The sequence below is a fragment of the Protopterus annectens genome, chromosome 3.part0 (assembly GCF_019279795.1).
Source record: "Protopterus annectens isolate FY-2018-M chromosome 3.part0, PAN1.0, whole genome shotgun sequence".
In the NCBI taxonomy this organism is placed as follows: Eukaryota; Metazoa; Chordata; order Ceratodontiformes; family Protopteridae; genus Protopterus; species Protopterus annectens.
This window is the reverse complement of record NC_056731.1, coordinates 1238480707-1238503206: the sequence shown is the minus strand read 5'-3', so window position 1 is coordinate 1238503206 and position 22500 is coordinate 1238480707.

Genomic DNA, 22500 nt, shown 5'->3' with positions numbered 1-22500 from the left:
TTAGCCTAGTAACAATCTATGCAAGGTTGCATTTTTATCTTAGTGTTGAAAAATAAACTTTATTACACTGTGTTTTGATATACTTCTTTTATGCACTTGTCATTAAGTATGTAGTTCTATGTATATGATGTTAATTTGTGTTTATGTTATATTAAAATTGCAAATTTGTGAAAAGAATATCCACCATATAAATGTAAAGAATTGTAACCACTTGTTATAACTTGTGAATGTCTAACTGGCCTGGTTTGTAGCTGAAAATACTCTGTGGACCAGCCCACTTATCCAAGCAACAAAGTAAATAAATAAATAGATAGATTTCTAATGGTGTTTAATATAAATAAATAAAACTAACCTAAAAAGGTTGCAGTTTTAGCAGGATTGCTTATGACAGTCCACATTGTCATAATGAAGCAGCTCTGGATTAGTTATCTTTTGACTGAGATCTGACATTTTCAAACTACATCAAGTACTTCTCGCTGTCCTTGATTTCTGCAATTGGAGAACAGCAACAGCCAGCTGGATAAAACTAGGCATACAGTGGATATAAAAAGTTTACACACCCCTGTTAAAATGCCAAGTTTGTGTGATATAAAAAAAGATACCACAATAAATCATTTCAAAACTTTTCCCACCTTTAATGTGACCTATAATCTGTACAATTTAATTGAAAAACAAACAAATCTGTTAGGGGAAAAATATAAAAAATAAAAAACATACAATAAGCTGGTTGCATAAGTGTGCACAACCTTAAACTAATACTTTGTTGAAGCACATTTTGATTTAATTACAGTATTCAGTCTTCTTGGGTACACACCTGCCATTAATTAAAGAGATTCTGATTAACCCCAAATAAAGTTCAGCTGTCCTAGTAGGATTTTCCCTGACATGTACTCAGTTGCCTGCTACAGCAAAAGCCATGGTTCGCAGACAGATTACAAAGCATCAAAGGGATCTCATTGTTGAAAGGTATCAGTCAGGAGAAGGGTGCAAAAAAATTTCCACAGCATTGGATATACCCTGGAACACAGTGAAGACAGTCAGAATAAGTGGAAAAATATGGGACAACAGTGACATTGCAATGAACTGGTCATCTCTCTGAAATTGATGAAAAGACAAGATGGTCAGGGAGGCTGCCAAGAGACCTACAGCAACACTGAAGGAGCTGCATGAATTTCTGGCAAGTACTGGCTGTGTACTACATGTGACAACAATTTCCCATATTTTCCATATGTCTGGACTATGGGGTATGGTTGCAAGACAGAAGCCTTTTCTTACACAGAAAAATATCCAGGCCTGGCTAAAATTTGCAATTTAATACATAAAGCCTCCCAAAAGCATGTGGGAAAATGTATTATGGTCTGAAGAGACCAAGGTTGAACTTTTTGGCCACAATTCCAAAAGGTACATTTGGCGCAAAAACAACACTTCGCATCACCAAAAGAACACCATTCACACGGTGAAGCATGGTGGCAGCAGTATCACGCTTTGGGGTTACTTTCCTTCAGCTGGAACTGGGGATTTAGTCAAGGTGGAGGGAATTATGGGCAGTTCCAAATACCAGTCATTTTTGCCCTAAAACCTTCAGGAGTTTGCTAGAAAGCTGAAGATGAAGAGGAATTTCACCTTTCAACAAGACAATGACACCAAGCATACATCCATATCAACAAAAGAATGGCTTCACCAGCATAAAATTAAAGTTTTGGAATGGCCCAGCTAGAGCCCAGACCTAAATCCAATAGAAATCTGTGTGGTGACCTGAAGAGGGATGTACACAAGAGATGCCCTTGCAATCTGACAGATTTGGAGCGCTTTTGCAAGGAAGAGTGGGCAAATATTGCCAAGTCAAGATGTGCCATGCTGATAGACTCCTACCTAAGAAGACTGAATGCTGTAATTAAATCAAAAGGTGCTTCAACAAAGTATTAGTTTAGGGGTGTGCACACTTATGCAACCAGCTTATTGTACAGTTTTTATTTTTGATATTTTTTGCCCTAAGAGATGTGTTTGTTTTTCAATTGAATTGTACAGGTTATAGGTTACATTAAAGGTGGGAAAAGTTTTGAAATTATTTATTGTGGTCGCATTTTTTATATCACAAAAATCTTACATTTTAACAGGGGTGTGTAAAATCTTATATCCACTGTACATACTCATTTTAGAACAGTAAAACTGATTCTAGGTTTTTACTTTATGTGTAGTACATTACTGACCTCATCAATGTACACATTCAGGATATAAAATATAATATAAAATTATGGTAAAGATACACACTGAAAACTACAGAAGTGGAGTGACCTCTCCTATCCCATGCTGTATAAGATAAATTCCACTCAGAAATAATGCAAAATAAGACTTGAAAAAAAAACTATTGGATCTTCATGATTTGTAGCAAAAGAAAAAAAAAATAATTTGACTTCTTGTGTAACTATAAATAAAACAGTAAAGTTACTAAACCAGAGCTGTATATTGTGACACTTGCCTGCCTTTGTTTTTTACAAAGAAGACAATCACCGTATATGTTTACCTAATTTTATTACTCTCTTCCCCGTTTTACAAGTCCAGTACAAGAGTAAACTTGAGGAGCTGCATTTTGCAACATGGTTGTGTCCCTTAAAGTCACCCTCCTCACCTTGAACATTATGGAATAGTGCTGAACTAATTCTATTTGTCTTTCCCTTTCTTTTCTCACCCCTATAAAGTGGCCTCCCTACTTATCTACCTCCCATAAGTGGAACATGATGGAATAGTGCTGAGCAGCCTCTATTTCTTGTCCTTCTGTTTTCTCACACATGTAAAGTGCCCCACCTATGTATCTACCTTGCTTCTGATTACCCATGTTCTTGCACTACTTGTTCTTCTTGCTGCCTGAAGCTGTATCTTGTGCAGCCATAGCTCTGTATAGTGCTTTTCTACCTGGATACCTGGTTCACACAGTCTTGATAATCTCCTTGTGAGGTCTATGTTATGCTGAGTCTGAGGAAAGGTCAAGTATGCCCTAAAAGCAGAAACTTCATTGCCTCAGATCCACTTAAAATAGATCAGGTAGTCTTGTTTCCTTAGCTCTTGTCCCATTATTATAGCTCCCCTTAAAAGTACCAAAAGCCTTTTGCTGCATTTCTAGGACGAGAACATATACTCTACAGGCATTGCTGCTGGGGGTAAACAAAGCCAGCATTATGTAAGGTATCATTAGTCTTTGTCTTACTTTGGCATGAGGAATACCCCAGTACATACCACCATGCCCATTGAAAGACCTCTTCACCCTCCTCAGAGTTACACATAATTATAGAGAAGACAATGCACATTTAACTTCCTGTACTCATTATCAGATTAAACAAGCATGTAGCCCTCCCAAATGTTCACTTTCACCATTGCATTACACCTCTTTCTTCCTGCATCTATCTTCACTCTTTCCTTATACTCTCTCCTAATAAAGTAGCAATATGTGTATATTGATACATGCCCAATAAACCTAAATATACTGAAAGCTAGCAAGTGCAAGACGTTCAATTTATTTAAATACACTACTACTCTTACACATTGTAAATCACCTAACTAAATACAAACATGACATATTCGACTCGGATTCTTACAAAGTTTCAGAAAACATTCAAATAGCACTTGAAGAAAAACTAGAACTCACACAAAAGTCTGGTCAATGTATTCATTCTTAAAAAACAGTTGCTGAAAAATTTCACAAGAAATCTTAAAGCCAGACATTAAACTAAATAAATAAACAGATAAATAAATAAAATACAACAAAACTAACTAATAATAATAATAATAATAATGTTGTTGTATCTTTTGACTTTTCCTGGTTAGGGGTCGCCACAGCGGAACTCCGGTCCGCTAATGATTGGCAGCAGATTTTTACGTACCAAGTTGCCAGCCCTGATGTACAACCTTCAACGAAGGTACGCCCATTCACGCATGTCTCCACACAGAAGATGTTTTAGCTGAGAATCGAACAGGACAATGTATTACTGTGAGGCAACAACACTACCGCAGCACCACCACCGCAGTATAATAATAATAATAATAATTAAGAAAATCCTGTAAAATATCCAAAAATGCTGACCTTCCTACAGCAGGTGTAACTTTATTTCCTGTTGTGTAATGTGTAAGTGACAGAACATTCCACGATTTGTGTACTTCAATAAATCTAAGTGTATAGTATATATTATACAATGCTAGCTTGTTAACATTCAAAAACGTGCACACTGATTGGTCAGCCCAACCAGCGGACCCATTGTAAATCGAGCATATACCAATAGAAAAAATTCCGGTCTCCCAGTCTTTCTTCTATTAATGTATGCATTTTCTTGAGCTAAGAATCAAGAGATATGTATGGAGGTCAGAGAAAATACAAGGAAAATGAGGTACATTATACAAAAGCTAAAGAAATGTAACTGATTTTCCTTATATTTTTGCCCTCTCTTGTACCTCTAAACTGTCCCGATTTTCCAATTTCTTTATTTAAAAAAAAAAAAAAAAAAAAAAAAAGAGCAGAAGCAATGGAGATTTTCCTTTCTGCATTGCTTGCTTTTCAAAACACTGATGTACTGCATAAGTATGGGAACGTAAGTCCCATACACATGGCAGTACATCAACAAAGTGGCAGTATACTGAAACAATGCAGAAGAGCACCACAATGTAATTATACAAAGATATTATTGAAGAAAAATAAGCAATTTCTTTCTTAAATAATGTCATTGTGTTATGCAATAACCAATTCTTAGGTGTGACATATTGAAAAATTATACATGATTGCCTTTGTTTAATCAGGCAGGCTTCGCCCTCATGATTAAATCACACCGAGCATGGGTAAATCTTCAATATACCACACCCAGTCATTTGTTATTGCTATAGTGTTATGGCAAGCCAATAAAGTGGGGCTTCTAACACTTTAACCTTCTTCAGTAGCCTTACCATAATAACACTATGGGCAGCTTCTGGACTAAGATGTGAGCTCTCATTGTGTTCATTGAAGTCTATAAACAGCACATCAGCTGTATCACTGAATCACAAATTAAAACTATAAATAATATTTCATTTTCATATATTTTAATTTTTTAAAGTTTCCAGAAGACAGAGACAAATCAAGTAAAAGGGTAAAAAAACAAAACCAATGAACTGATAAAAGAACACACAAGGCCGGTGCTAATCTCCAAAATGTTTATGTAAGCACTTTCGTTGAACAAGTAATCAAACTTCTTTAGACACAGGACAACAGTTAAAACATTCAATTTAAAATATTACAAAAGGAAATGACATCAGCAATAATGTCAGCAGGAAATGACATCAGCTATAATGACATCATAAACAATCCCATACTTTTAAAAAATAAATATAAATAAAAATATGTTGTTTGTACAATACTACTATGAATAAAGCTATAATATTAAACAATAATAGTTTATATACACCAATTGTAAAATAATGCCTCCCAAACAAAACTTATTAATCTTTGAAGTGCTTTTACCTTTAAAATATACTTCAAAGAGCAATACTCATTGAGACCTGGATAGGCAGAAGCATTAAGTTTCAACTGCCAATACAATTCTCTACTTTCTAAAATTAATTGCCATGGCCCACCTCTCTTGTTTTTTATTACCTGTTCAATAACCATGTATTCAAAGGAGTGACCCTCATGTTCCATCATATGTCTAGCCAAAGCATTGTAGCCATTACGCCTGTCAATACTGTATTGGTGTTCATAAATTCTCACCTTAAGATATCTCTCAGTCTTACCAAGATAAAATGCAGCACAATATTAAAATATGGTGATGTAGACAATCCCAACACTTTCACAATTAAATCTGCCTTTCAGATAATGAATGGTGTCAGAAATGCAGAACCTATTTGACACCTTTGTAAGATGGCATCTTCTACAGCACCCACATTTGAACATACCACATCTGGCTCTGTTATAAACATTAGTGTTTTCTAATAAATTCTTCAGAGTAAGACTACATCTGAATATCATACTGGGACCATCAGACAACCTCTTTCTGACTGAAACATCTTCAGTTAGTAAATACTAGTTCTTAGTGAGTATATTCCTTAATCACCCAGCATCTAAAGAATAAGATGTGCTAAATTTCACTGTATAATTCACACTGCTGTCAACAGATGTAGTCATCTCATCAGCGGCATGTATATGAGTGTTGTCAGGGGTGATCGATTCTCCATCCAACAAAGGTTTAAACCAACCAGATCTCCTAACAACTACTTCATCAATAATAGTGCTTAAAAGATCATCAGGGTGGGACCTAGCTGAAAACATCTTTCTCAAATGTTCACATTCCAACAAAAAATCATCATTGATGGTGACCATTCTGGCTGCCCTCACTAGCTGCCCCTTAACCACTGCTTTTTTTCTGATAAAAGGGGTTGTTACTCTTGAAATGTAAAAAATTATTCAAGTATGTGCCTTCCTAAAAATTCTGGCTACATATGTCGAATTCACATAGTCCTTAACAAGAAAAATGTCCAAATAAGAGATGGAATCAACACCAAATTCTGGAAATTTCTTCCACAAACATCATAGCTTGGTTTTTATCACCTTTAAAGATGATAAAAATGTCATCCAGAAATCTCGTGTACCAGACAACATGTTGTTTAAAGCTATCACATTTGAACAAATATTCCTCCCCCCTGCAGCCATTCCATTGTCCCATTCCTTGATTATTTTGCCCCATTTACCATAAACACTGTAATGTGCATACTGCTTTACTTCTGCGATGATTTGGATTTCATTTGAAAGTTTTATTTTGCATTTTACAGCACAAACCCTAATAGATATCTGCTAAACAAAGCAATGCAGTCTCGCAATGAAAATAGACTTAGCATTAAAACTTCTCTGCCCTTGAAACTCACATTCATTGAAACAGCATTGAAACCCACATTCAAAGAAAATACATTTTGCCAGTGGCAGATAAAGATTAACTTTGGGCTGTTTTCAAATCATAGACCCCTTGAACATGAAACATACACATGCTCTTTGATACACCTTCCTGATTGTATTAAATTATATTCCCTGTACAATACAGTGCAGTTGTTAGAGGCCATTTTAAATGTATTGTTTTGAACATTTTTCCAGTAAACAATGAAGCAAAATGCATTCACCAATAATGACAAAACTGCCCAATTCAGAAAATTTCCATCATAAAAGTCTACTCAAACTCGCATTTCCATCATAAAAGTCTACTCAAGCTTCTACAGTCCACCAGTATCAGTAAATATGCACAATCTCTGAAGAAGTAAAAGTCATCTAAATAATTCCACATTAAAGAAATATGTAACTAATGAAGAAGTTGCTGCTAGCAAACAACTTTATATGTCATTGTTTCATCTACAAATAAAGTGATTGTTACCCTTGAGGAATAAATTGTCCATCTTGCATTAAAAAAATGAAAAGCTAGTAATATTGCAGTAGGGAGTGGATGGCAAACTGATAAGAGTTTCATAGTTACTAGGTATTTTTGCCAAAAAAGGACTACAGCATCCACCTCATTTACAACACTGTACAGTATCAGCAATACATCTACCTACTGTGGGAGTAGAACCCACAGCCTTCTGCACCAAAACCAAGTACACTACCTGTTGTGCTATTAACTATACAGGGACACTCACCATAAGCAGTACTAAACTTTTGTTCCCCTGCAGCTCTCAGCTCCTTGTAAAATCTACTCAACACTCTGCTGTATATCTGAACTTTGCAACACAAGAAATCTGGAAAAAGCCAAACTTTATTGGGGGGGGGGACAAAATCCCAAAACTAGGGACACATTTTAAACATTGCTTGTATAATGTTGGCAAGTTGCTACAATAAAATGCTGTGTTACCACCATACATTTCATTGCCAAGTCTTGAACCCAGGGGAACCCTGTGCAAAACAGTCAGAGCAACATACCACTATGCCAAATCAGCTGTTTTGTTAAAGAGAGGAAGACTGAAACTTAAATGACTACCATTTAATTAATTCAGTTCTCACCATAGCTGTCAACCTCTTAGCACAAAACACATGAACAAAGCCAATAATGGGAGAATACAGCCCCCAAACATATTCAGTGAATTCAGTTCTCACCATACCTCTCAACCTCTTAGCAAATACCACATGGACAAAGCTAGTAATGGGGGAATACAGCCCCCAAACATATTCAGTGAATTCAGTTCTCACCATAGCTCTCAACCTTAGCACAAAAAAACCTGGACAAAGCCAATAATGGGGGAATACAGTCCAAAAAATAAGGACAAATTCCAAATATCCATTATAAACTTAGAAAATTGCTAGAATAAAAGGTCATGTACTTTCTGAAGAATATGAAGTCTGAAATTCAAATGCCTACTATTTTTATTTAACATTTGTTAACCAGGAAAGTCTGACTTGGAACAAAAGCCAACTTTCAGCAGAGCAGGGAGAAACACTCCAGACACATGTCTTTGTGAGATGAGAAGACATGCAGACTCCACACAGAAAGCACCCCAGCCAAGAATCAAACCCAAGAATCTATAGCTATTGGGCAACAATGCTACCAGTGCACCACTGCACTATTTATTTTACCAAGAGCAACAAACATACAGAATCAACAGATTTTTATGAGGAACACAACAAATATGATACAAAAAAACAGCAATTTTTTTACAAATGTTGGTGGGTAGGGAATTCAGGCACTTACTACCTGCACACAGGGTTCAAGCCTGAGTATTCTGTACCCACCACCATGTGTTCTCTCTAGCCACCAGTATGTAGCAACTGGGTCATCACATACACACACATTTATCCTTTTCTTTTTTCTTTCTACAGGTGGAGTGGGGCTGCAGTCCTGCAGTCCTATAGCATGAGCCACCTCTGTTTAATTGTGAAAGTGTTGGGGTTGTCTACATCGCCTTATGCCAATACTGTGCTGCATTTTATATTGGTAAGCCTGAAAGACATCTTAAGGAGAGAATTTATGAACACCAATACAGTATTGACAGGCATAATGGCAACAATGCTTTGGCTAGACATATCATGGAACTAATTCCTTTGAATACATGATTATTGAGCAGGTAACAAAAAACAAGAGAGGTGGCCAATGGCAATTAATTTTAGAAAGTAGAGGATTGTATAGGCAGTTGAAATTTAATGGTTCTGCCTATCCAGGTCTCAATGAGTATTGCTCTTTGAAGTGTATTTTAAAGTTAAAAGCACTTCAAGGATGACTATGTTTTGTTTGGGAGGCACTATTTTACAATTGGTGTATATAAACTACTCTTGTTTAATATTATAGCTTTATTCATAGTAGTATTGTACAAACAACATATTTTTATTTATATTTATTTTTTAAAAGTATGGGATTGTTTATGATGTCATTATAGCTGATCATTTCCTGCTGACATTATTGCTGATGTCATTTCCTTTTGGAATTTTTTAAATTGAATGTTTTAACTGTTGTCCTGTGTCTGAAGAAGTTAGATTACTTGTTCAGTGAAACCGCTTACATAAACTTTTTGGAGATTACCACCAGCCTTGTGTGTTCTTGTATCAGTTCATTGATTTTGTTTTTTCCTATTTAGTTTGTTTTATAGATAGTGGCTTGTCTTCTGCTTCTCCTAACATGTTTTCTCTGGATTCTAATGGCCCCATTGACGTGAATGCCATGGGGAACCTCTCAGCTTTAATTCAACAACTTTCTACTAGAGTGGATGATTTAGCTGCCAAAATGGACCGCTGTTGTCCTGCAGTCATTGAGTGAACCAATGAGTTTGCTGAATGGTACTGGAGCACGTGATTCTACTCACAATGGTTTATCTGCACAGCTTAATATTGTTGACAACTTAAAAACATTTAGTGTCAAGCTATATAAATTTTAAAAACTACAGCTTGAAATACTATATCTTGAGGAATGTATTTCAAGACGTCAGATCCCCAAAGGACTGTGCCAGTAGAGATTTCCAATGGGGCTGGTCCGTGATTCCCCTTTCCATCAAGAACTTTTAAACCTTTTTGATTCACAGAGATGTGAATTTTTGCAACTATTCATCAGGAATTATAAATCCCGGACTGATGTTTTAAAACCAGAATTAATTGAGTTGGAATCTGTTATAACAGGGGATACAGACTTTGGTAGATATAGATTTGATTACCAATGCATATATTCCAGCATTGACAGTGCCTTAATAAAACTGAAGGGCACTAACATCAAGAAATTAGAAAGAGATTGCTTAGATTATCTTAACAGAAGGGCATATCCACTTCCTTCTAGTTCTCTAGATTCTACGAGCACTAATAATTGTTTGAACACCCCTAACAGCCCTTTGGTTGCTTCCAGGACTGGAAACAACATGAATATTCATGAGAACACCTCCCCTGATATACAGCATATTGAACGTCTTTGTGAGCATTCTGTTAATGCTGGAAATGAAGGCTCTTCTGACAACAGTGGAAATCAGGATTTTCAGAATCCTGTGGGAAAGGATACTCAGTTTATGAATACTCTCCCTGTAACCAAGAGACGACAGAAGAGGAACAACAGGAGGAGGAGGTAGTGCATTGTGTAGATACTTCCACTACTAATTTCAATACAGTTTGGAACAATGCTTTACCTGGACCACAGATTGCAATGAATTCTTCAGATGACTTTAAAATATATAATTTATCTTCCTATATTCCCTCTCCTCAGATTATTGCCTTTTGTAGCTAAGGGACTTACATTCGTACCATCTAGAAGAGCTGATTTGGCGGGTACCTTAGTTGATTTAAAAACCTTCACTCATAAATTGAATTTAATGTTGTTATTAGGCAATAATGAGTCTGTACCACAGAATTTCTGTGTGCCTAGTGTATTTAATCCTGTCTTGGACAACACTATTGCTATATTTGAAAAAGTTTGTGAGTTGGACATCAGCTATGCTTTATGTTGCAATAATCGAATACTTGCAGATGTTAATGCTACCACTGATCAGATTTATGCTTTAAATGAAATTAAGAATGCTGATGTTAGGATCTTAAAGCCTGATAAAGGTGGGTGGTCTTGTTTTGATGACTCAAGATGACAATGTTAATAAGATCTTGGATATATTGAATTCTGACGCTTATGTTGAATGTTCACTGAATGAGTATAATGGGGCATGTCAGCATGTTAGATCTCATATTAATGATTTATTCATTGATTGTAGGGTAGATAATAGTATTATTAACTATATGAACATTCTTTCTCCCATCATTTTGACTATATTTGGACTTCCTAAGCTCTACAAAAGTGAAGTCAATCCACCATTACGCCCTATTGTTAATGGGAGAAATTGTTTACATATGGCTGTGCAAAATATGTTGACAGTCTTTTGCAGAAATATTTGAAAACTGTACCTCAAATATGTCATGACTCCAGGGAATTCCTGAAATGTTTGAACTCCCTGTCCTTTGTAGATGACTACAATTTCCTAACTATAGATGTTAGGGATTTGTATACTGTGATACCACAAACTTTGGGCATCGCTTGGGTCAGGCAGTTTTTATTGATAAAGGGCTCCCTGGGAGATGAGATAGATTTAACTGAGAATTTACTTGGCATTGTCCTCTCCAATAACTTCATCTTTTTTTAATGATTGTTACTATTTGCAAAAATCAGGGGTAGTGATGGGATCCCCTTGTGCAGGGAGTTTTGGGAATAGTGTGATGGCCTTTTGGGAGGAGGAATATTTGTTCAAATGTGATAGCTTTAAACATGTTGTCTGGTACATGAGATTTTTGGACAACATTTTTATCATCTTTAAAGGTGATAAAAAACAAGCTATGATGTTTGTGGAAGAAATTTCCAGTTTCACTGATTTCTTGAACTTCACCTTTGAATTTGGTGTTGATTCCATCTCTTATTTGGACATTTTTCTTGTTAAGGACTACGTGAATTTGTGATATGTAGCCAGAATTTTTAGGAAGGCTACATACTCGAATAATTGTTTACATTTCGAGAGTAACCACCCCTTTTATCAGAAAAAGGCGGTGGTTAAGGGGCAGTTAGTGAGGGTAGCCAGAATGGTCACCCTCAATGATGATTTTTTTGTTGGAATGTGAACACTTGAGAAAGATGTTTTCAGCTAGGTCCTACCCTGATGATCTTTTAAGCACTATTATTGATGAGGTAGTTGTTAAGAGGAGATCTGGTTGGTTTAAACCATTGTTGGATGGAGAATCAATCACCCCTGACAACACTGATATACATGCCCCTGATGAGATAAACCTGTTGACAACAGTATGAATTATACACTGAAATTTAGTACACCTTATTCGTTGATGCTGGACGATTAAGGAATATACTCACTAAGAACTGGTGTTTACTAACTGAAAATGTTTCAGTCAGAAAGAGGTTGTCTGATGGTCCCAGTATGATATTCAGACATGGCCTTAATCTGAAGAATTTATTATAAAACACTAATGTTTATCACAGTGCCTGATGTGGTATGTTCAAATGTGGGTGCTGTAAAAGTTGTCATCTTATAAAGATGTCAAATAGGTTCTGCATTTTTGACACCATTCATTATCTGAAAGGCAGATTTAATTGTGAAAGTGTTGGGGTTGTCTACATCGCCTTTTGTCAATACTGTGCTGCATTTTATATTGGTAAGAAAGAGAGACATTATGAACACCAGTACATTATTGGCAGGCATAATAGCAACAATGCATTGGCTAGAAATATAATGGAACATGAGGGTCACTCATTTGAATACATTGTTATTGAGCAGGTAACAAAAAACAAGAGAGGTGGCCCATGGCAATTAATTTTAGAAAGTAGAGAATTGTATTGTCAGTTGAAACTTAATGCTTCTGCCTATCCAGGTCTCAATGAGTATTATTCTTTGAAGTGTATTTTAAAGTTAAAAGCATTTCAAAGATGAGTAAGTTTTGTTTGGGAGGCATTATTTTACAAATGGTGTATATAAACTATTCTTGATTAATATTATAGCTTTATTCATAGTAGTATTGTACAAACAACATATTTTTATGTATATTTATTTTTTATAAGTATGGGATTGTTTATGATATCATTATTGCTGATGTCATTTCCTGCTGACATTATTGCTGATGTCATTTCCTTTTGGAATATTTTAAATTTAATGTTTTAACTGTTATCCTGTGTCTGAAGAATTTAGATTACTTGTTCAATGAAAGTGCTTACATACACTTTTTGGAGATTACCACCGGCCAAGTAAATGGGTAGACAGCATCATTTCCCTCTTATACAAGATAAATATAAGCATTCTACTTATTGAATCTGCACCCAGTTCCTCTGCCCTGAATAAATACCAAGCAGGTTACTTGGTAACATTTTACCTAACAAGTATTTCCCGAATATATATGTCCCTCAGTTAACCACCATAGTCCAACCCAGGCATTACCAGATATATTTCACTGATCTGATGTTATATATTCCAAAAAATAGAAACCTCATTCTTCTTACTGACTCTTGTGTAATACTTGTAGGGACATATTATAGGAATGCAGAATTCATACTAATGATATAATAACCTATAACACAATTTGTTTTATACTACAAAGTCTAAACATTTAAAAGCGTTTTACAGTTAGCATCTTACTTTGCAGTAAATTCCACAAAATCTTCTCATTTACAATCCAGCTACTCTAAGTGACCAGTCACCTTTCACCCTGAAATGACCATTCACAAGAATCAGGACACTCCACTCACTCATTGTTACTATATTACAAAGCCTCCAGGTGAAGTAAATAGTTAAAATGAGTCTCACTTCACCTGGTTGGATAGCTCTAAAAACCCAGGAAACACAAAAGAAGCCCAGAATGGCATTAAAAAAACTGATTTCAGTTAGACATGTGCAATATAGTTCATTTCCAAGAGACACTAAATCGGTAGGCAAAACTGAGTTTCAGTCTAATTTAATCCCTTGATGAAACGTTATAACTTTAGTTAGAACTCATGGAAACAGATTACAGCAACTAATGAACAAGAGTGTTTCATTATACTGTGGTCAATAGATTAATAGGTAGTTATTAGGCTTACAGATCAGGAGACCATTAAGGAGCCTGGCCCCAATTTCCAATTGTCCAAAGCAGTATTTGGTTAAGTGACTTCCTTCATTTGAGGCAGACTATCAGCTCTAGTAAATAAAACTTTTTGCCAACGCATTTCAATTTAGTAGCCTAATAACAGATCAATAAGAAATGGCAGCCTTAATAGCCAGCAAACTGCAGAACCAGCCAATTCCCAGTTGTACTACACGAAAAGCTAACTCAGCCTAATACCTACGTAACCCCCAACAACAGATATACTCTACATGCTAATAATGAATCTAATAGCTTAGTGCATTGCTACTAAACCTAGAATAATAAGTCACAGCAAAAGAGTGTACATCCAAAGATATTTAAAACTATAAGCTCGCTTCATATTCATCCCACAATGTAAAATTTACAGTTACTCATTTTTACATGGAATAATCTCCACTAACTTAAAGCTTCTATGTTCTCTATTTCCACTCTTCCAGAACATGCCAAAAAGACATTCGCATTTTCTGAAATTTTTAAGTTACTACAAGAATTAGTGTAACATGAAAAACATCAGTTTCTGACAAAATATAATTTATTTATAAATAAGTTGCATTGCTACATTATCTGTCTAACTATTTACCCACCTAATATTCTAACTAATGAACAATATGGATTTAGTACAGAAAAGGGGGTCATACATAGCCATGTGGGAGCTAACAGACAAAGGATATTCTTAACTGGAGGCAAGTTTAACAGCTAAATTAACACATTTGACACTGCCAAAAGCACAAGTTATGCAGAACAGTCCAGATTTACTGTTTAACATAGGTGAAGGTGTAGTTACCTGCTTTAATAGCTGCCTAAAATACATATCACACCACATTTTGCATTTGCATTTTAGTGCAATCACATCATAAAAACCAACTTCATGAGTCTGAGAAAGTTCTTGTCTTTGAACAACACTTTCCCCCATATTTATTACTTCACTGTCTTCAAGGACACTGATTTAGACTTCTCAAAAAACTGAAATTCTGTTTTCATGGAATTAAATCCAGGAATTATACTCATTATTTTTAGGTATAACGGCAGGTCTTTACCATGATTTTCTTAGAATTTTCTAGAATATATATATATATGGTTCCCATTCAGAAGCCTGAAACATCATAAGCCTGAAAATCAAAATCCTGAAACCAAAAGCCTGAAAATTCAGAATCCTGAAAACTCAAAATCCTGAAAGCCCAAAATCCTGAAAGACCAAAATCCTGAAACTCAAAATCCTGAAAACACAAATAATGCTAATATGTCACTATAAAGACACTAATATCTACCAACTGACCCTGACCCTAACCCTAACCCTAAGGTCCGTCACTATCGCACACTCACCTGACCCGAGCTCTAACCCTAACTCACTTAAACCGCCCCTAACCCCAATATTTGTCACTATTGCATACATGCCTAACCTGCGCCCTAACCCTAACTCACTTAAACCGCCCCTAACCCTAACATAAAACCAACCGCACACTTACCTGACTCCAACGCATGACCTAACACCACAGGGCTAACAATAGCAAAGCCACAATGACATCAGTATGTCTATTTTGTGTTTTCAGGATTTTGAGTTTCAGGATTTTGGTCTTTCAGGATTTTGGGCTTTCAGGATTTTGAGTTTTCAGGATTCTGAATTTTCAGGCTTTTGGTTTCAGGATTTTGATTTTCAGGCTTATGATGTTTCAGGCTTCTGAATGGGAACCATATATATATATATATATATATATATATATATATATATATATATATATATATAGCTAGATAAAAACACACACACAGACACACACACACACACACAAATTATAGCAAATTCAGTGTGTAGTATTCTTAATAAAGTAAAATATAGCTATTATAGGCAGTAAATATGAGAAGAAATGCAGGCTGCAGTAAATAAGTGCTCCAGCCCAAAATACTAAATTCCATGAAACTCCACTATCTTTTCCAACACTCAGTTCACATTTAGGATTTACCAGCATTTCTACTGGAAAATGGAACATTTAAATTGCTGGCTTTTTTGGTTAAAAAAGTAAGAAAGAGAGCTAATTACTTTTCTAGTATGCAGTGAATTACTCTTATGGCAGCAGTACAAATGTGACATAACAATGAGAAATGATCTGCGAAATAACATAGTCTGTATTTTGAACTAGGTGTCTAAGGATCAGTAATTCACACTTCACCCTGTACCAGCCATAAATGCATGTCATTTGATACCAACAGCTTATGAAAGTTGCAGGGATAGAATAAATAACAGTAGAAAAACATTACTTAAATACTTCAGCAATGGATAAGGATGACGCTTTTAAATATATCCAGCTCCAACTAGAACCAGCTGTGATTTTGAAGCAACACCTTGATAAACTGGAATGTAAAATAAGCATACGGCTGAGCAGATCATGAGTAATCTTAGTGTTACACTGTCCAGAAACCAGATCAGCTAGAGGAAAGGCTTTACTCATTTCTAGAGTAAGACGGGATCTTCCAGTACTCATGACCCCATCTTCAACCAGCTATATGCATAAACTATAGCAAACAGAATTTACATGCTATGGTTCTGGCTGCAATACACAAACATCACTAACTCTTATTAGAAGATAAAAATACCTTCTCATATAATAATTGTCAAACCTTTTGTTCTGGTAATTACTTTAAACAAAGTAGCAGTAACTGATAAACTATGTATCAGACCACAGCACATCAATGTCTTCTAATACTGGCACTGACTCCAGTTTTTACCTAGAAATAACATTTGCAAATGAGATTAAGCCTTGTTAACAGTTTCACTGATTACCTTATCAAAGCCACAATCAGACATCAAAGGTGTTGCCGATGAACAACAAAGACCCCTCTTCTTGCACGCTTAAGGGCAGAGTCACATGTAGGTGTAGCCAATAAGTCTTTGGCCCATATACCATCAATAATTCAGCTCACCTAAGAAGTGTTCTTCATTTTAACTGTATCCTTAGCTAACCATCTACTGATCATTACTTGTGTCCATCAAGTGCTTTCATCATATTCTTTTTTCGGCTTTTCCGGGTTAGGGGTCGCCACAGCGGAACTCCAGTCTGCTAATGATAGACAGTAAATTTCTTATGGGAGCCAAGCTCAATGACCAACCTTCAACAAAGTCACGCCCATTCTAAGCATGTCTTTCGAATGCCACTCGACTGTGGGGAGGACATGCAGACTCCACACAGAATGCGCTCCAGCCGAGAATCGAATGGGAGATCCTCTTCCTGTGAGGCAATAATGCTACCACTGCACCACCGTGGCTTCTCAAGTGCTTTCATCATTAAAATTATAAATGTTTATAAATTAAATAATATTACACATTTTTCTTTAGATAATACACATCTCTTCAGAGTGCTAACAGCTTAAAATGTTTTACTCATTCATTCATTCATTCATTCATTCATTTGTTCAAGTATGTATTTAGCCAAGTAATTGGTCTAACCTTGTGTTTATTTCAGCAACAATATGATCCATAGACAGGCATACCTTACTAGAAATGGAAGCAGTTGTTGAATTGCAGCATTTAATATGTCAATGTGCAAAAAAGGCTGCAGGATTTTACACAGGTAAACAGCATTGCAAATGGTTATACACAAATACTGTTTAGGTTAGCAAGGAAATAACATCACTAATTCTCATAAGGGCTTTTTGATGGAGTGCGGTTTTTTATGGTAATTCCAGGGTAATTAGGTGAGAGGATATTTTGTCATGAATATTAGTACATATTTTGCAGTGTCTAGCTTAGATTGTTGTGGGAGATCAGAACTCTGGTATCATAATATGTGAGGATACATTACGGTTAACTCTGTGTCATTGCTATTGAGAGTGTTGGCTTCAGATACACAGATATTTAAAGGAGAACACCTATGGATTATACTGAGTAATAGTATTAGCAAAGTTTATCCCAAGGGACTCTGGAAACCTTGGGTGAGTACCAATGAGGATAACATACGATTTGCTAGAGTTTATGCAGTTTACTAGTGTTAACCAGAGGTAAGAGCTTGTTAAAGAGCTAGCTCTTTGGATATTGAGGCAGAATTGCTGCGTCTCAGTAAAATGGCCCAATCTGTGCACAGGATGGGTAATAGTATAATGATGTCAGAAATAAGAGTTTCTGTAAGAGCAAGAGAAAAATTCAGGCCTAATACTGACATTTGATGCGGAACCAATAAATAGAGGCTACATTCAAACAAACAGTGATTCTTGGCAACTTGTATGTGGAGAATAAACACTGTTTCCACTGATATGCCAGTTCTCCGAACTGCTTTTATGTTACCTTTTGTTAGCTAGGGGACAGTGTACCCCTTTTATTCTTCTCCTAGTGATGACAAAGGCTTTGTTTTCCAACGTACAAAATGGCCGGAGGTAATGAGAATGGTATGAGTGTATTATTGCCTAGCAATATAGAATGGGATAATGGACACTGATATTATTGGGAGGACGGCCATAGTAACACTTATTTCTTGTCTTAGAATAAATAATGTCAAAATGTGATCCAGTATTGGAGTCGGTATTAGGTTTACCTGTGCTTATATACATAATTAATTACTCGGATTATTGTTATGCAGTGTAGTGCTGCACACTTCCACATGGTGAAAAGTAATCTACAAATGTGCCTCTTTATAACAATTCGGCATTTATTATGTCTCATATTTGTGCATTTAGGTCTATCGACTGCATTCTTATTTAATTTGCATTCATTGGTTCCATCTATGTGTGAAGGAAAGGTATTTTATCTGTAGTATGTAGTCAAAAACAATTTGTACTGATGCATACATCACTTTAGGATTAATTGGGAAATGAACACCATGCAATGAAAACAACTAACTGGCAGCTGTGTGCTACTGACACCAACAATGATTGAAAGAACATTAACTGTACATAAACTAAAACGTCAAAGTAGTTCAGTCACAAATCACTGAACATATACCTAATATTTTTCCCTTTTTCAGGACAAGGCTATCACCTACCTCTCTCTCTTGTGTAAAAAATCTACTTCATGATTTTTCTGTGTCTTAGTAGTAATTACCTTGGGACAGCAGTTTGTTGACTGTCACTTCATAGCAGAAATAGAGAGAGAGAAAGAGAGAGAGAGTTATCAACGCTATTGTTTATGTTTGTCACCAGACACAAAGGGATATAGTTCTGATTTACTGCTCATTATTCAACTCACTACTGCTTTGGTTTAACTCACAAATAAAGGAAGCACCGAGATCTTTGCATTTCCATGCTATTCTTTCTGAAAAGAAGAAAACATTTATGTACTGGGACTAGATCATCATGAGGTAGAAAGGTTTTTTTTTTTTTTTTTGAGGAATTTCATCCATTCCCAAATCATTTCTTTAGCCACCTATCTAATTGTTCCTTTTCTTTAAATACGGTTACCTTGTATTCCCCACCTCTTCTAATGGCCTCATACTTCTCTCCTTAACTAATGTATTGACACACTCTTTCCTTCTAGTGGCAAGAAGGGCCACTCTGTTCATTCTTCCAGAGGTGAAAACTAAATTTGCATAGCAGTGCCATTATCCATAGTGTGAGAGGAGGCATATTTAATACATTCGTAACTCCTTCCTTTTTGTTTTGGTTATGGCTTATAACTTGCTCACAAGTTACATATGCAAACCCAATTTTCTTGTGAAACTTCTAAGAGAAAACATGGTTGATCAATTCGTAAAACAGGAATCAGCTCTGGTGCCTCCCTCTAAAATGGGTGATCCAACAGTCACATCTCCTCTTCCCATTGTCACCTCTTCACATGCCCAGGCTGTTAAATGAACCTTAATCATCTGGTGAAATGTCAGGACTTTACCCATGTTTGCAACCCATCTGGCTAGCCATCATACCTGGTTTTGTCTCAGAAAATATATTTCCAATTGCCAGGTGATAACAAGTAGCACTGTCTCATTAGAGAAGGCTACTGACCACAACACTAGCTCAACTGGTCACTCCTTGGTTCTAATACAACCAGCATGGGAATTAAATAGGTCTAGATTTTCTTTAAGTGAACTACTGATATATGCTGATGTGGGCTAAATAGATTAGCATCTATCCCCAACAGTGCAAAGTGTTCTACAACCCTATCAAATATTCTGGGCAGGCTTAAGCAAATAAATAAATACATAAATGGAAATTATGAATTTTAGCAGAGCTTTTAAGGTTTTGGATTGAGTATAAGGCGTAGCATATGTGGAGATAAGATTAATCCATTCCTCAGGAATAAGCAAAATAGACTTTACAGACACCTTCTATCAATATAACACAAAAGAAGGAAAGAAAGAAAAAGAAAAGTGCACTTATGGGAAAGTCCTAAGTGTCAGCCCTAAGCAATCTTTCTTTATTAACCGTAACTGATTCAACTTTTGGCTTCCCTTTAAAAAACTTCAAAAAAAGTCACTATAAAACAAGTGCTGAAAATGTTTTGTCACATATGATCTGTGCCTCTGATACATAGATTCAGCATTTCACTCTTGAAAGGAGCAATATCTCAGTAGTAGAAAATAACAACATACAACCACCAAATCACAAGATGCGTTGTTTCTAGTTCTTACTAAATATAGAGAGGGGCTTTTTGGAAACACACTATCTAAACAAATATGGTATTAACAAACATGTTTCATAGCTATTCTTTCTTTAATGACATAATTCTATGAATCATGGGCAGTGGAAAGGTTATAAGAGCCATGTTCATAGATGTTGTTAGGTCATTTGTCTTCCTTAACCAAACCACTTTATCTGTAATGTGAGTACTTCAGCCTTTACTGTAAGCCTTATGAAATCAATCACATATTAATTTAGTCACATATTCTACAAGGGGGAAAAATGACAATCTCTCCACTTCCTCACAACCTACATCTATACAAAATCATGGTCTGTTTGTTAATGTATTTATGCATTTATTTGTTTGTTTTTGTTTGTTTTTCTGCGTTGGTACACCAATCAAAAGCAGCCCTTTTCAGGCACAACCCAGATGACTTAATCACAGTGACCAGAGAGTTATAGCAAACAAAATATAGAAAAGAATAGAAAAGAAGAGGCATCAAACGCAACAGTGATACACATTTTGTAATCAATACAAGTTCGAAACAGATGATCAGTGGGTTCAAAGTAAAAGACACAATTGCAGTGAGGAAACCCTTTAGATATCATTGCAAACTTGGTTCAATAGTAGGACCGTTATTTTTCTTTTCTTTTCTTCTATTTTTTTGAACATGACTTACCTTATCTGCAGCCATTGTTCTTTGCAGACGTTCTGGCATTATACAGTGGCACCATACCATAAATTCAGATTAACATCTAGAAGGACCTTTATAACCTCAGTATATGGCTATTGGAAGGAGAATATGAACAAAACTGGGTCAATGACATATTGCATGATCTGCCATGCACAATAAAAAATTGCAAAGAAGACCCGTTAGAAAATGTACACAAAATTTCATGCATTTTGGTCCACAACTTGATCCCTTTCTTAACACGGTAGCACCTGTTAATAAGCGAAAATGGATAAATAAGCAAGTAAAATGTAGCTAGTGATTATCTTAGTACTCATGCCTTGTGTTGTTATGGATAAAGGAGTCTTTTTGTTACAGGTGGAATACAGCTGACATATTATTTGCTACAATTCAAGACAAAACATGCATGGTCTTCTGTTTGAATTACAAACTCTTAAAAGGGAGTATCAGCGTGATTCCTTAGTGAGACAGTAGAGCTTGGTAGCATAGGAACAGAGAGAGAGAGAGAGAGAGTGAGAGGGAGAGAGAGATAGAGAAGGAGAGGGTGAGAGAGAAGGGGAGAGAGAGAGAGACAGAGGGGGAGAGAGGGAGTGTGAGAGAGAGAGAAATGGAGAGTGACAGGGAGAGAGAGAGAGAGAGAGAGAGAGAGAGAGACAGAGAAAGGGAGAGTGAGAGGGAGAGAGAGAGTGGTAATGAGAGGGAGAGTGGGCGAGAGAGGGAGAGGGAGAGAGAGGAAGAGTTAGAGAGATAGCAGGAGAGAGAGGGGGATGATCTATTGCTATATACCCTCCTTTGCAAGTTCCTGTTTATGTCATTGTATCATCATGTCTGCAGGCTGAAAACTTGAGGGAATAATTATAACCTAAATTGCACTTTACTAGAATCTTCAGCTTGGTTCATTCTTAGAGTAATATTTGTCCAGGTTTTCATGCCTTCTCATCTTGCTTGGCCTTTTACATTGCACAATCATCATGTATGTGAGGCTGAAGCACTATGTCACAAAGGCTTCATGATCAAGTGCCTCTTGTTTAATATAGTAGCATATAAAAGATGACATCACTTACATTACATGACATCATCAGACAGGTAAAATATTTTCTGTTAATACTGCCTTAGCTACACAGTGATGGATAGGCATATTTTTATCTATTTTATTATTATTGAAGAAAATAATTACTAAAGTAATTTGATACTCATTTATATAAAAGT